Source organism: Mustela nigripes, chromosome 3 (assembly GCF_022355385.1).
Source record: "Mustela nigripes isolate SB6536 chromosome 3, MUSNIG.SB6536, whole genome shotgun sequence".
In the NCBI taxonomy this organism is placed as follows: Eukaryota; Metazoa; Chordata; class Mammalia; order Carnivora; family Mustelidae; genus Mustela; species Mustela nigripes.
The window spans coordinates 158,104,202-158,118,157 of record NC_081559.1 but is presented as its reverse complement, the minus strand read 5'-3'; the positions used below and the strand labels follow the sequence as shown (position 1 = coordinate 158,118,157).

Below are 13,956 nucleotides of genomic sequence, written 5' to 3'. Positions count from 1 at the left end.
CAATGATATATGGTATATTAACTACATTTTCCTATTTTCTATATTCCTCATGCTCTCACATCTTCGGCCTCACTGATCCAGAGGAACTGCCCCTTCCAAGGTTAGCTGATTCACAGACTTCCCTGTGAACACTCCTTTCATATGTAAACCAACCAACCTAAACCAATACCCTCCAGCCATCCTCCAAATCACATTTACAACCTCCAAACTTGCTCTGCCTGCAGTAATCAACCCAGGGCTAGCAACCAGACAACTTGAGATGATCCATATACCTGAGAGCCCACTAAAATTATTCAAACCAACCCTAAACCCGTTTACTTTGTCTCACCCATTCTTGCTCACCAAAACTACAATAAAGTCTTATGTACATGACTTCCTGTCACTTCTCTGCCTCCTACCTGACCTCGTGCTTCCTTAGGGGGCACCATTTGGCACGGCATGCCCCTCCTCTTGAGAACTGTAACAGAATAGCTTTCCAATGGCAATCATTTCCTGATCTGACAGCTCCTCTCATCTGAATAATAATAAAATATATTTTAAAATATAAGGATGTTGCAAATAAAAGTTGTTTCAACACAATACTGGAAGTCCTGCCAGAGAGATTAGGCAAGAAAAAGAAATAAAAGGCATCCAAACTGAAAAGGAGGAAGTCAAACTGTCTCTATTGGCAAATGACATATTATATATAGAAAACTCTAAAGATTCTATCAAAAAACCTGTTAGAATAAATGAAGTCAGTGAAGTTGCAGGATACAAAATCAATACACAAAACTCTGTTGTATTTGTATACACTAATAGCAAAATATCAGAAAGAGAAATTAAGAAAACAATCCCATTTACAACTACATCAAAAATAAAATAAAATATCTAGGAATCAATTTAGCCAAGGAGGTGAAAGACCTCTCTATTGAAAACTACAAGACATTCATGAAAGAAATTGAAAAAAACACAAACAAGAGGAAATATATTTCATGCCCATGGGCTGCAAGAATTAATATTGTTAAAATATCCATTTACCCAAAACAATATACAGATTCAAAACAATCATTCTCAAAATTCCAATGGCATTTTTCACAGAAAGAGAACAAACAATCGTAAAATGTACATGGAAAAACAAAAGACCTGAAAGAGCCAAAGCAATCTTTTTTTTTTTTTTTTTTTTTTTTTTTTTTTTTTTTAAGATTTTATTTATTTGACAGAAATCACAAGTAGATGGAGAGGCAGGCAGAGAGAGAGAGAGGGAAGCAGGCTCCCTGCTGAGCAGAGAGCCCGATGCGGGACTCGATCCCAGGGCCCTGAGATCATGACCTGAGATGAAGGCAGCAGCTTAACCCACTGAGCCACCCAGGCGCCCAAAGCAATCTTGAAAAAGAAGAAAAAACTAGAGGCATTGCACTCCCTGATTTCAAACTAAATTACAAACCTATAGTAATTAAAATAGTATGTTACTGGCATGAAAACAGACACACAAATCAAAGAAACAGATGAGAAGCCCAGAAATAAAATCACACATATATTGTCAATTAGTTTACAACAAAGAAGCCAAGAATATATCATGGGGAAAGGACAGTCTCTTCAATAAATTGTGCTGGGAAAACTGCACAGCCATATGCAAAAGAATGAAACTGGGCCCACTATCTTACACCACACACAAAAATTAACTCAAAATGAATTTAAGAACTTGAAGGCCTGAAACCATAAAAGTCCTATAAGAAAACAGACAGTAACCTCCTAGACACAGGTCTTGATGATGATTTTTTGAATCTGACGCCAAAAGGAAAAGTAACAAAACAAAAATAAACAAGTAGGAACATATCAAAATAAAAAGCTTCTGCACAGCAAAGGAAACCAGCAACAAAATGAAAAAGCAACCTACTAAATGGGAGAAAATATTTGCAAACCATATATGTAATAAAGGGCTAATATCCAAAATACATAGAGAACACATATAATGCAATACAGTTAATTTAAAAAAAACAATTAAAAATTATTATAATTAATTTAAAAATGAGCAGAAGATCTGAGGAGACACTTTTCCAAAGAAGATATACAGATGACCAAGAGGTACAGAAAAAGGTATTCTACATCATTAATCATTAGAGAAATATAATTCAAAATCATAATGAAATATGCCTTAATACCTGTTAGAATGGCTACTATCAAAAAGACAAAAATAATTAATCTTGGTGAGGACATGGAGACAAGGGAACCCTGGTGCACTGTTGATGAGAAAGTAAACTGGGGCAAACACTATGGAAAACAGTATAGAGGTTCCTCAAAAAATTAAAAATAGAACTACCATATGATCGAGCAATTCCTCTTCTGAGTATTTATCCAAAAAAATAAATAAATAACTCAAAAAGATATATGCACTCTCATGTTCACTGAAGCTTTGTTTACAATAGTCAAGATATGGAAACAACCTAAATGCCTATAGAGAGATGAATGGATAAAGAAATCAAGGTGTCCATATACAGAAGAGAGTATTATTCAGCCATAAAAACGAATGAAATCATGCCATTTGCAACAGCATGGATGGACCTCAACCCCATTGTGCCATGTGAAATAAGTCAGACAGAGAAAAACAAATACTAGATGATCTCTCCTCTATTTGGAATTAATCAATCAATCAAACCAAGATCAAAGATATAGATAACAGACTGTTGGTTGCAAGAGACAAGGGTGGAAAAGGAGGGAGAGAAATGTGTGAACTCTTTGGGATTTGTTTGCTTGCTTGTTTGTTTGTTTACTTTAAATAAATGAAAATCAACAAATTAACTATATTTTTTAAAAAGAACCTCTCCTTGCTAAAGGATGTGAGGTAAATGTGTTTCTATCACTGGGATTTGTTTTTTAAATGTTACTATTACGCTTACATTAGCTGCCTCTAAGATCTACCAGAGTAGATTTTTTGGTTATTACTCTACTCCCCAATTCCTTTTCTTACCCAACTTAATCATATACAGTGTCTCTTTGCACCTAGTCCTAAACCTTGCTTTCGTGTTTTAGAACCAGATCTACAGTCTTAAATGCCTGCTAGGTATCTCCAGCTATGGATGATTTCAAAGCCTAACTTACATAATCTCTTTTCCCCAAGATCTTTCCTTCAAGGTCCCCTAGTTCTGAAACAGGGAATGCAAATGCTCCAAACTTGACAGGCAGCTTGACTTCCCTTCTTTCTCCCCCCAAATTCTGCACATTGATCTACCACTGTACCTTTTCTGTCCTATCTTAGGGCAGCCCTTGAGGCCTCCCTCCAAGAAAGCAAGAGCAAAGGTCTCTGCCTTCTCGGTTCTCAGAGCCTTCTGCTCATTTTCTTCCTGAGGGCCACTGCAGTTTATTTTAATTTTATGTCTGCATTTCTGTCTCTGACAGTAGATCATGATTGCCTTGAAAGGAGCTTTGTTTTATGTTTCTATGTATTCTGATTTCCTCCATATTTCAGTGTTTGGAATAATGCAGGAATAAATGCTGGTTGAATTATTTGTATTAACTGCACTAATTACAGTAAATGCGATAGCAAATGAAGACAAAGCAAATACAATTTTAAAAACAGGATTTTCTTGAGTCTTCTGATAGTACAAAATAACAGAAAAATCTGATGAATAGGGTGCTGATTAAAATGGTATAAATATATGAAGGGATAAAAATCTGAGGAACAGTATTTTCCCAGATGGATGAAAATAAAATAAATTTAGAAAATACATGTATTCATAACTTCAAATTATTGGAAGGCAATTATGGTATTTCTGTCCCTCAACCAGACTACATTGAAGACTGAACATTTGCAGTAACTTGTGTTTTTAAAATTATACTTGAGAAAAGGTAAAATAAAGAGCTAAAATAAAGAGCTCACATGTGGGGAAAAAAATGTTGTTTCCACTGAGATTGCCAGGATGTGAATCTGGAGCTTTAGGCACCCATTTTGCCTACTGTATACACAAAAACCTATCTGAAGAATGAAATCAAGCAGGACAGGACAAGCTAAGCTGAAAGATAGACAATTTGGGATAGAGATGGGCCCATATTATATCATTTATGTCCTGGATCTAGCCATGTCTAAAGCCAGCTATATTCCTGAAGTTTCTTTTTATAATCTATAGAAGTTATAGATGGATTGCTTTCACTTACAACCAAATGTTCTGATTCAACGTCACCAAACTTATCAACTTCCCCCAAATCTCTAAGTTAGAAAGAGGATTTCCCTCTTTCTGTGAATGAAACCATAATTGTCCCTACCATTCAGGCTCAAGAGTACAAAAGCATCTATTTATTCAGTCAGCCACTAAATATCATTATTCTATCTTCTTACATCTCTTCCTTTTGTCCTTACCAATAACATTTTCACCACTTTAATTCTGATCTTCTTTATTTCTCTCACTTAGCAATAATGTTATATGTAATACATCTGAATTATCACCTTCTCTTTGAAATCTCTTCTTATCTGCCCTGGCCAAAATAATCCCCTCACTCTGCTTTTTCCTCTCCTTTTCTACCTTTCTTCACCCCCACTCTCCTACAACCATCTTGAGTCAGCTCAGGTACAATCATTTCCAGGATGCTATACCTAAATTGACTTCTCTTCTCACAGGTGGTGCCGAATGTCCCCTTCAATGATATCCCTACACACTATGCTTACCTCCTTCAAAGTTTACCACAGCCTAAGTCAAAATTAACCAAATTATGTCACTAGCCTTAAAAGTTTTTCAAGGGAAAGATCAATGTTAAATGGATTATCGGTCCAGTATGTAGTAGAAGCTCAATAAATGCTTTTGAGCTTTTAAAGTGAATTGTGTTTCCTTCATCCTTGTGTCTCCATCATTCAGCACATGTGCAACACAGAGTAGCAGCTAGATTCTGGTTTGGGCTGGATACGTGAAGAGTCTTCTGCAACAGGCTGAATGTGTCCCCCCAGGAAATTCAAATGTTGAAATCCTAACCCTAACATGATGGTACTAGGAGGTGGGGCATTTGCAAGGCCATTATGTCATAAGGCTAGACCCTTCATGAATGGGATTAGTGTCCTTATAAAAGTGATACTACAGAGTTCTTTTGTTATATTGAAGATACAATGAGAGGTTGGAAGTCTGCAACCCAGAAGAGGTCCTTCCCAGCCATGCTTGCACCATGATCTCAGACTTCCAATCTCCAGAACTGTGAGAAATAAATTTCTATTGTTTATAAGCCACCCAGGCTATGACACTTTGTTACAGCAGCCCAAACACAGAAGACACCTCCTCATCTCCAGTCTGACTATAGTTCTATCCACCCAACTCACCATTAAAGATTAATCTTGGCTCACAACCTTACTTGGTGGTGATTCCAAAAATGCTTTCATTAGCACCCTAGATTGCCTTTGCCTTTCTTCCTCACCCACCTTATTTCTCAAAACTAAGTTTGAATTTTCTCTGTGCTTGCTTGCTCCGTAATACCACCATCAACATTTACCTAATCATACCATATGTCTCCATTATAATCTAAGGTTGTCTGATCCCAGCCGGGTGTTCGGCATTGCTTGGCACCTCTCACATTTATCTTCAGCTGACCCCTATCAAATTCCCCCACTGCAGCTGCTACAGAGTTTTTCCACTCTTCCTTAAGCCCCAAATTCCACCCTTATTCCCCACATGCTCCTCTCCACATGTGAAAGATCTCCTCTTCCACATAACTCAGGATACAATATTACAACCATGAGATGAGGCTAGGCTTTCTTCATCCTCACCTCAAAACTTTTCTATCCTTTTACACAGCCCTTCTCAGCTCATGCTCCAGTGAAAGAACTGCACACCCTCCCTTGCAAAGCCAAATTCTCTGTTCATACTATACCAATGATTTAATTTTTCTACCACTCTTTGATTCCTTCTCTTCACCACACAGAGTGCTTCAACTTCCTCTTTCCAAAGAGTTAATATTTCATTATTACTTAATGTTTGTTGAGCATTTACAATGTGGCAGGACCACTGTAAGCAGCTCACAGCAATTATTTTATTTAATCTTGACAATAAACTTTGATGTTTTGGGTAGCATATCCCCTGTTTTACAGATTAAGAAACTGAGGCCTGTATTGGGAAATTTGCTGAAGGTCACACAGCTCTCGATCTCCGTAAACAACTCGAACTTTTCTAACAAGTGTTCTAAATTTAATTCTTCTCCCTTATTTCCTGCCTCTCTTGCTCTGTGTTTCTGTGTAATAGGTCCAAAACCTGCACTGCCAGGCCAATCACAGCAACTTACAGCTGAGCGTCTCTGTTCTATCAACAAGGACAGAACATCCATCTGTACACTGTACACACAGACGCATACAATAGCTCTACCACAATCCTTCAAAATACACTTGTTGAAATGTTGAAAAAATTAATCCAGCCGTTAGGAGAATGATATTTAAAAAACAACACTACATAGCAGCATTGCCCTTTTCTCTTTCTCTCAGCTGCCATCACTTTTATAAATTTCCAAGCACAAAGTGTTTAGAATTACCCAAAAGAAATGAAAGCACCGAGGAGGTTTCCCTGGGTTTGAGAAGCACTCACAGCCTCAATATTTTTCTTCAGTTTCTTAACCTAATCCCCTGGTCCACAGTTTTGGCACAGGTCCCATGGCGTTCAAGAAGAATTCTGTTCAAAACAAGAGGGACAAGATCAGGTCCAGAAAGGAAGAGCTCGCAACATTATCCGCTCAAGAGCTTCCCCATCAGAAAGGCCAGGCCGACACCAGGTCAGCTGCAGAAACAAACATTTCTTCCACTGACAAGTGTTTAATTGGACATTTTGAAAATCCAATGTCATGTATGCAGATGCAAATGTTTGAAGAGTTGTTTACAGTGTCGTTTGTGCCAGACAGGCCCCAATGCCAAGCCAGCACACAGCCTCCCATTCTTCTGCTGGGCTCGGCTTCTAAAGATGTCTCAGGGCTCCCTGAGCCTTGTAAATTTCCACATCCACAGACTTATCTCTGTTTCCAAAGCAGAGTCCTTCTTCACCCTTCCATCCTGGTCGGTCCTTCTTCTGACAATCTTTGCAACTGCCTGCTCTAGTTCAAAAGGCTTTGGAGAAGTGATTTGTGAAGTGATTACTCCAGCTCTAGAAAGTATAGTGTTGAAGTTTTAGTCATTGTTGAAAAACTAACAAAGAAAATGCCAGATTCTAGATCCCTGCCCAGAAATCAGGTCTTAGGTGATGCAATTATTTCGAGAATTAGTCAAAAATAAATATCCTGCCGGGGCGCCTGGGTGGCTCAGTGGGTTAAGCCGCTGCCTTCAGCTCAGGTCATGATCTCAGGGTCCTGGGATGGAGTCCCACATTGGGCTCTCTGCTCAGCAGGGGCCTGCTTCCCTTCCTCTCTGTGATCTCTTCCCTTCCTCTCTCCTACTGTGATCTCTCTCTGTCAAATAAATGAATAAAATCTTTAAAAAAATAAAAATAAAATAAAAAATAAAAATCCTGCCACTTGTTTTACATTTGATAAGTTCATTTCTTATGCAATGGTCTTCACTGTATAAAAGCCATAAAAATTGTGATCGTTTATTAATGAGTTCATTCACTTATTCACACTACAAACATTGATTAATTACCTACCAAGCCTACAGCAACTGCAAATATTTCCGATATACAGAAAGAAGGATATGTCATCCTTGGCCTCAGGAAGCTAGTGAAAGAGGACGGCAAATAACTGTCATACGTAAGGAAATAAATTCTCATGTACTTAACAATAAAGTAATGATAAAGTACAGCAGGATTATCACAGGAGAGAATAAGGAAGAAATAACAGAGAAGATGGTATTTCAGCTCAACCTTATAGGATAGATTCATTTTCATTGCTATATAGTGGGAAGGGTGTTTCTCATTAAAGAACAACGATGAGCAAAGGTCTGAACATTTATAATATATTCCCCAGAAATGGTAAAAAGTCTAGGGAAGCTGGGGTGTTATAAAGCACTAGGAAGAAATTTAAATACACACACGTGCACACAACAAGTATATTTCCAGTCTCTTTTCACACTTACTCAGGGCCTACAGTCAGGGGGTACCTAGGAATGAGTATTTTTTAAACTCTTCCCAGGTCATGATGTGCACTCATGAGACTGGATACATATATATACAGAATAAATGGAGAAATACGGGAGGTGTTACAGGCTGAACTGTGCCCTCCCCACCCCCACCACCAAAATGCATACATAGAAGTCCTGTTCTAACCCAGTACCCCAGAAAATAACTATATTTGGAGGCAGGGCCTTTAAAGAGATCATTAAGTTAAAATGGGGGCATAAAGGTGGGCCCTGATACAATCTGACTGGGGACCTTACAAGAAGAGAAAATTCAGACACACAGATAGACCAGGGATATGCTGAACAGAAAAAAGCTTTTGTGAGGAAACAGCAAGAAGAAACCATCTGCAAGTCAAGGAGAGGGCCTGGGAAGAAACCAAACCTGCCAGCACCTTAATCCCAGACCTCCAGCCTCCAGAACCACAACAAAATAACCTTCTGCTGTTTAAGTCCCCGAGTCTGTGTATTTTGTGATGGCAGCCCTAGCAACCTAACACAGGAAGTGAATACACCATGAATGCACCCAGATTTTTAAGAATCTTAAATGCCATCCTAGGTGTTTAGACTTTATTCCATAGGCAATTTCTCCAACCTGAGGCCTTTTGAAAAGGGAAGTAATATGATTCAGCCTATGATCCAACTCTTGAGGCAGAGTGGAGGATAAAGAGGTTTAAAAGATTCTGCCTGGCAAAGGCAAGAGACAATATGGGGTATGACTAGGGCAATGACAGAAAGGATGGTAAGAGGGGGAGACAGAAAAATTTAGGAGCTGTAACTGATAGCCATAAACAGCATTTGCTGGCTTATTAATTTTGGAGGATGAGGAAAAGGGTTAACTCCCTTTTGAGCCTGTTCTGTACCCTGTATTTCAGACACATCATATTACCTACAATCCCACTGATTGAGGTCCCATTAACCACAGGACAAAACACAGAGAGAGCATATTTGCGGTTGCAACTGATGAGTTAAAAACCAGAGAAGAGAAATCAGAGAGAATTCAAGTATGGAGATGAAGATCTCTTGAGTACAAAGGAGCTCCTTAAAGCCACAGGTTAAGGACATCATTGCCCTCACTTCGGATTTCAGCCCCAAAACATAAGAGCATGAAAGTCATCAGTCCTGTCCTTACACAACAACAAATGAAACTAAACAAACTGAAAACCAACAACTTTCCTGGGACCTCGCAGGGAACTACAGATGCAGAGTGAACCACCACTCTGAAATGCTGAAGAGACAGATAAAGCCCAGATCTGATCTACTCACCTGGAGCAGAAGCCACCGGAGCCATAAACTGGTAAGGATACCGATGTGGTCATTTGGACAGACTGCTGGACACTGAGTCTGGACTACCATGACAGTGGGAAACACGTCAGGTCACGGTGCTGGTCAGGTTGAGGGCACAGGGGATTCCAACAATTTTGGATAATCATAAAACAAGTATGACAAGGGAACAAAGACAGAAGGGAAACTAAACTACCAACTAATAACTAATAAAACAAATAACAAAGTGGCTGATATTGACTGAGCACTTACCATGTGGCAGGCCTATCCTAAATGTTTACATTTCTTAAGCCTACAACAAGCCTGTAGGAAAATGCACTATTTTTCTATTGCTACTGTAACAAATTAACACAAACCTGGTGGGTTAAACATCATAAATTTTTAAACTACAGTTCTGTAGGTCAGAAGTCCAACACAGGACCCACCAGGAAAAAATCAAACTGGTGGGAGGGCTGCATTCCTTTTAGCGGCTCTAGCAGGTAACGTTTGTCCTTCCCCAGCTTCGTGTGGCCACCCACATTCCTTGTCTCATGGCCTCCTTCCGCCATCTTCAAAGCAGACAATATTGCATCTCCCTAGACAGTCTTCCACAGTCCCATTTCCCTAACTCTCTGACTCTTTTTCTGCACCTTCTTCCACTGGTAATTGGGCCCACCCAGACATTCCAAGATGACCTTCCTACTGTCAGGGTCAGATAATTAGCGCTCTTAATTCCATCTGCAACCTTATTTTTCCTTTGCCACATAATCTATCACATTCACAGGTTCCAGGGAATAGGACATGGACACAAGCAGTTATAATTATTATCTTCACGTTACAAATGAAGAAAATGAGGCATAGAGATCCTATGTAATTGGTCCAAGGTCATACAGGTGTTGGTGGCAGAGCTGAAATTTGAACACAGGAAACTGACCCATATGCTTAACCATTAAACTCCAGAGAACATGGGCGCTACTGAGTGATTTGTTTAAGTGGTACCCTAAAATTTAGACTGAGTAGGTAATGAAATGTCAGAATAGTGCAGACTGCCAGGATTTGCCCTCTGCATCTCAAAGAACTTAACTAGGGTTGGTGACTCTCCAACGGCCCCTGGTTTTCTGTAAACTTTAGCTCAGAAAAGCTAATAAAAAGAAAAACCCTATAAAAGCACAGCCAGATGTTTGAGATGGTAAACTTTTCAATATAATACACATGGCATTAATGATTTACAACACTTAATCAAATATAACAAATGCATCTTCAGATTAGTCACAGATAACACAGACCCAATATATTTTGATCATGGTAACAGAATCTCAAAATGATGTTCTGGGCACAAAAAGGATGAATATATATAAAGGTGGAAGATGAGTATGTGAGTGCCTTGACAGCATCATGAAAGAGAGAGGATATTTTCTTTCTGTCATTTCAACCTATTCCCAAGCTAACTGAAAACATGGGCTAAACCAGAGGACTGAGACACCAGGCCAGCAAGACTCTAGAATTCACTGCAATCTCCATTTGACTTTTTTCCAACAACCTTTCATAAATGTTCCAAGGAATAAATGAATTTTCCACAAATAAGAGAATATATGTATATCCATATATAATAAAAATAAGAGAGATATAATGTGTACATATACATCACACAAATATATATTCACATATAAATAATTATATTATCTTATTAAGTGTGTCATATTATTGGAACTTCTTATATCCCTGTTCATCCTTGTGAATTTTATTCTTCAACTTAATTAGTTAAATTATTCAAATCTTATCATTTGTCTTTTGTGTCTACTTCATTTACCATCTAACAACAGATCTTAAGACATTCCTTTTTTTTATTAAGATTTTATTTATTTGTCAGAGACAGAGCACATAAGCAGGGAGAGCAGCAGGCAGAGAGAGAAGCAGGTAGGACTCGATCCCAGGACCCTAGGATCACAACCTGAGCTGAAGGCACACATTTAACCTTAACCATCTAAGCCTCCCAGGCATCTCAACCTTAAGGTACTCCTACAAACTGGTCATCCTCTCACACTTCTGACCATTTCCTTTATTTATTTTGAGGATAAGTATCTCTAAAACGCTGGCCCATAAAAATCACAACTCTTCTGTTTTCCTTACAGCTTTTATTTTTCATCAACATAAAACAACCTAGATCTCGTATAATACTCTTTCCTTGGAATTATACCTGATTTCATCTTAATAATGATATAGAATTCAAGGCCCATAAGAGTCTCTGGTTTCCCTAAGTGGGCCCATTCTGTTTCCATTTACACTCATGACTGCCTCTTATGCGTCCCACCATCAGACCAAGGCAGTGGCAGTTGAGCTTCGCCCTACCTAATGTCCTACTTGTCCATGCTTTGTAAGCAGTAAAGGATTCAACGGCAAATCATTATGTGCAAAGGCCTCTAGTGATTAATGGATCCAGTTCCAGATCCCCGTTTCTTCCATACATGATATTCAAGCAAGTCTTCAACATATAATACAATCAACATAGACGTAGCGTCCTGCCGATCGATGCGTCTTGCTTTAAGCAAACCCCATATTTCAAAGTCTGGATTTCTCTAGACAATATATTAAGTAGTGATTAATTGTTCACTTTTTAAAGGGGTTATTTGCCTCATGGAAGATTTAATCGTAAGACATATTGTAGATTCTCCTACCGCAGTGAAAGTTCATTAGATTTCCACAGATATTCTATGCAACCATTCACGACCATCCCCACAGTATACAGCAGAATTGGTGCTAAAGATGCTTCCTATCACTGCCTCCCTCCTGAGAAATCTTGGCTTTTTGGCCTTCAAATATCACCTGCTTTACTTTTACATGATGTAACATAATGGGGTGTGCGGGGGGATGCACTACAAAAGGTCAGAGTTTCAAGGCAAAGCAAGGCTCTGATACAATACACAGAGCAGCTGAGTGGAATTCAGAAGGCTCGGTGCTCTTGCCAGCCAGGGGAGCCTGGGCAATCTACAGTCTGCTTAATACCCAGATTTGTAGTTTCTAAAAGAAAGGTAATTGTGCCTGGCTGCACCTACTTCTGAGGGTTCATATAACAATCAAATGTAAAAATCCTTCTTAAATATCAGGTGGAATGCTAATATATTCTTTTTTCCAAGCAAGTCTAATGCCACAACACTGAAAGAATGTTGTATCAATCTACCTTTTTCTTTGGTCACAACTATTTGTCAGAGAACTCATTAAATGTTCAGAGAGTTCCTCCTAATCACTACCCTTCTCATTTTATCTGACTCTACCTCTTTTATTCTTCCCTTAGTTCAAAGCCTCCCAACACTTTCTCTGCAAAGTAAGATCAAACCCTTGGCCCAGCACCTCGGAACAATCTCCTATTTGTCTCTTCCTGACAAGCTCAGGAAGAGAAGAAACCAAAGCGTGTGATATTCTTACCATTAAAGAAGTACCGTTATTTGGAAGAGCCAGCTCATATTTCTTCTCTGTATTCCAAGTCTCCCTACACCTGTGTGAACAGAGATCTGTCCTCCTGGCTACACTCCTGCAATTTGCTTATCTTTGTTCCTCTGAGCCACTCCTGTCTAGTCACTCTATTTGGGTTTCTTCTGATGGCTCATAGTAATCCCTTATGCTCTGAGTGTCCAGCTTCTTCTCCTTCCCAGGAACTTACATAAGAATTGGAGTTCCAACAAACACATGGAATACGATGCAGGGATCATTAGCCAAGCCCAGTGCATTTTTATTTTTGTTTTTGTTTATCCTTCTTTTTAAGAGATTTGTCGAATTGATTTTTCTTTTCAGACTGAGGACCCGTGGTGACATTCGGCAGGTCTCGACTGTATGATGTGGCAGTGCAGCCACAGCCAAGGCTGTTTGCCAGGAGTCTCCCCTGGCTGTTCCACAGTTGCCTCCACTCACAGTCTTTCTCCTAAAACCTCCTCATCTCATATTAGTCTCTTCAGTGACATCCCCACTCTCCCAGCCAAGCAAATCCCAAACCTCCACATTATTTTCGCCCTTATTTCCCATATCCAGCCGGTCATTAAATCCCGCCTTCTCTACTACCTGAATATCCTTCAAACCTGTGTTAGTTTAGACCCTTGCCCTATTTCATAGCAACGGCATCCTCATGATCTTCCAGCCTCCTGGCTTTTCCATCTCCAGGTCCCCCAAAGCATTACTGCTGGAGCTATTCTCAAAAGAAAATCCAATCATAAAACTCCTCTAGTAAAAATTCTGCTTGGAAAAAACTCTGAAACAGGTGATCCATGCTGTGAAAAAGTCAAGATAACATGGCCCCACTCTCACAAGACCTCTCTACTGCAGCCACACAGAACTCCCCCCCTCTCTCTCTGGGAGGGCCACGCTCATACCCGCTGCCTCCCAGTCGTTACCAACGTGGTTCTCTCTGCTTGGAATGAATATCCTTTCCTCTCCTCTTGGCCCTCAGCCTCCAAAATCAAGTTCAAAACTCACCTGCCCTCTGAAGTCTTCCCCATCTCTAACCATATGTCTTTGCTAGGAGAATGAATGCCCCCACTGTAACATCACCCTGTGATGTAATTATCTGTGGAATGATCACTTTGCTAATTAAACTCAGTATGTTGTTCACCTTAATCTGGCACATAGTATACACTCAATAAATGGCCACTGAAATGAACATG

The 13,956-nt window shown here is 39.4% G+C and overlaps 1 protein-coding gene across 3 annotated transcripts in view; it reads right to left on the bottom strand.

Moving 5' to 3' along the window:
• The window catches only part of CPQ (carboxypeptidase Q), a 383,503-nt gene that overhangs the window by 365,953 nt on the left and 3,594 nt on the right, over positions 1-13,956 (bottom strand). Inside the window, exon 2 of one of the 3 annotated variants that reach the window (XM_059394903.1) lies at positions 6,531-6,614. The exons of the other annotated variants lie outside the window; for them this stretch is intronic. The gene's annotated coding sequence lies outside the window, so the exon portion shown is untranslated. The remainder of the gene's footprint in view (positions 1-6,530; positions 6,615-13,956) is intronic. 3 annotated transcript variants of the gene reach the window in all.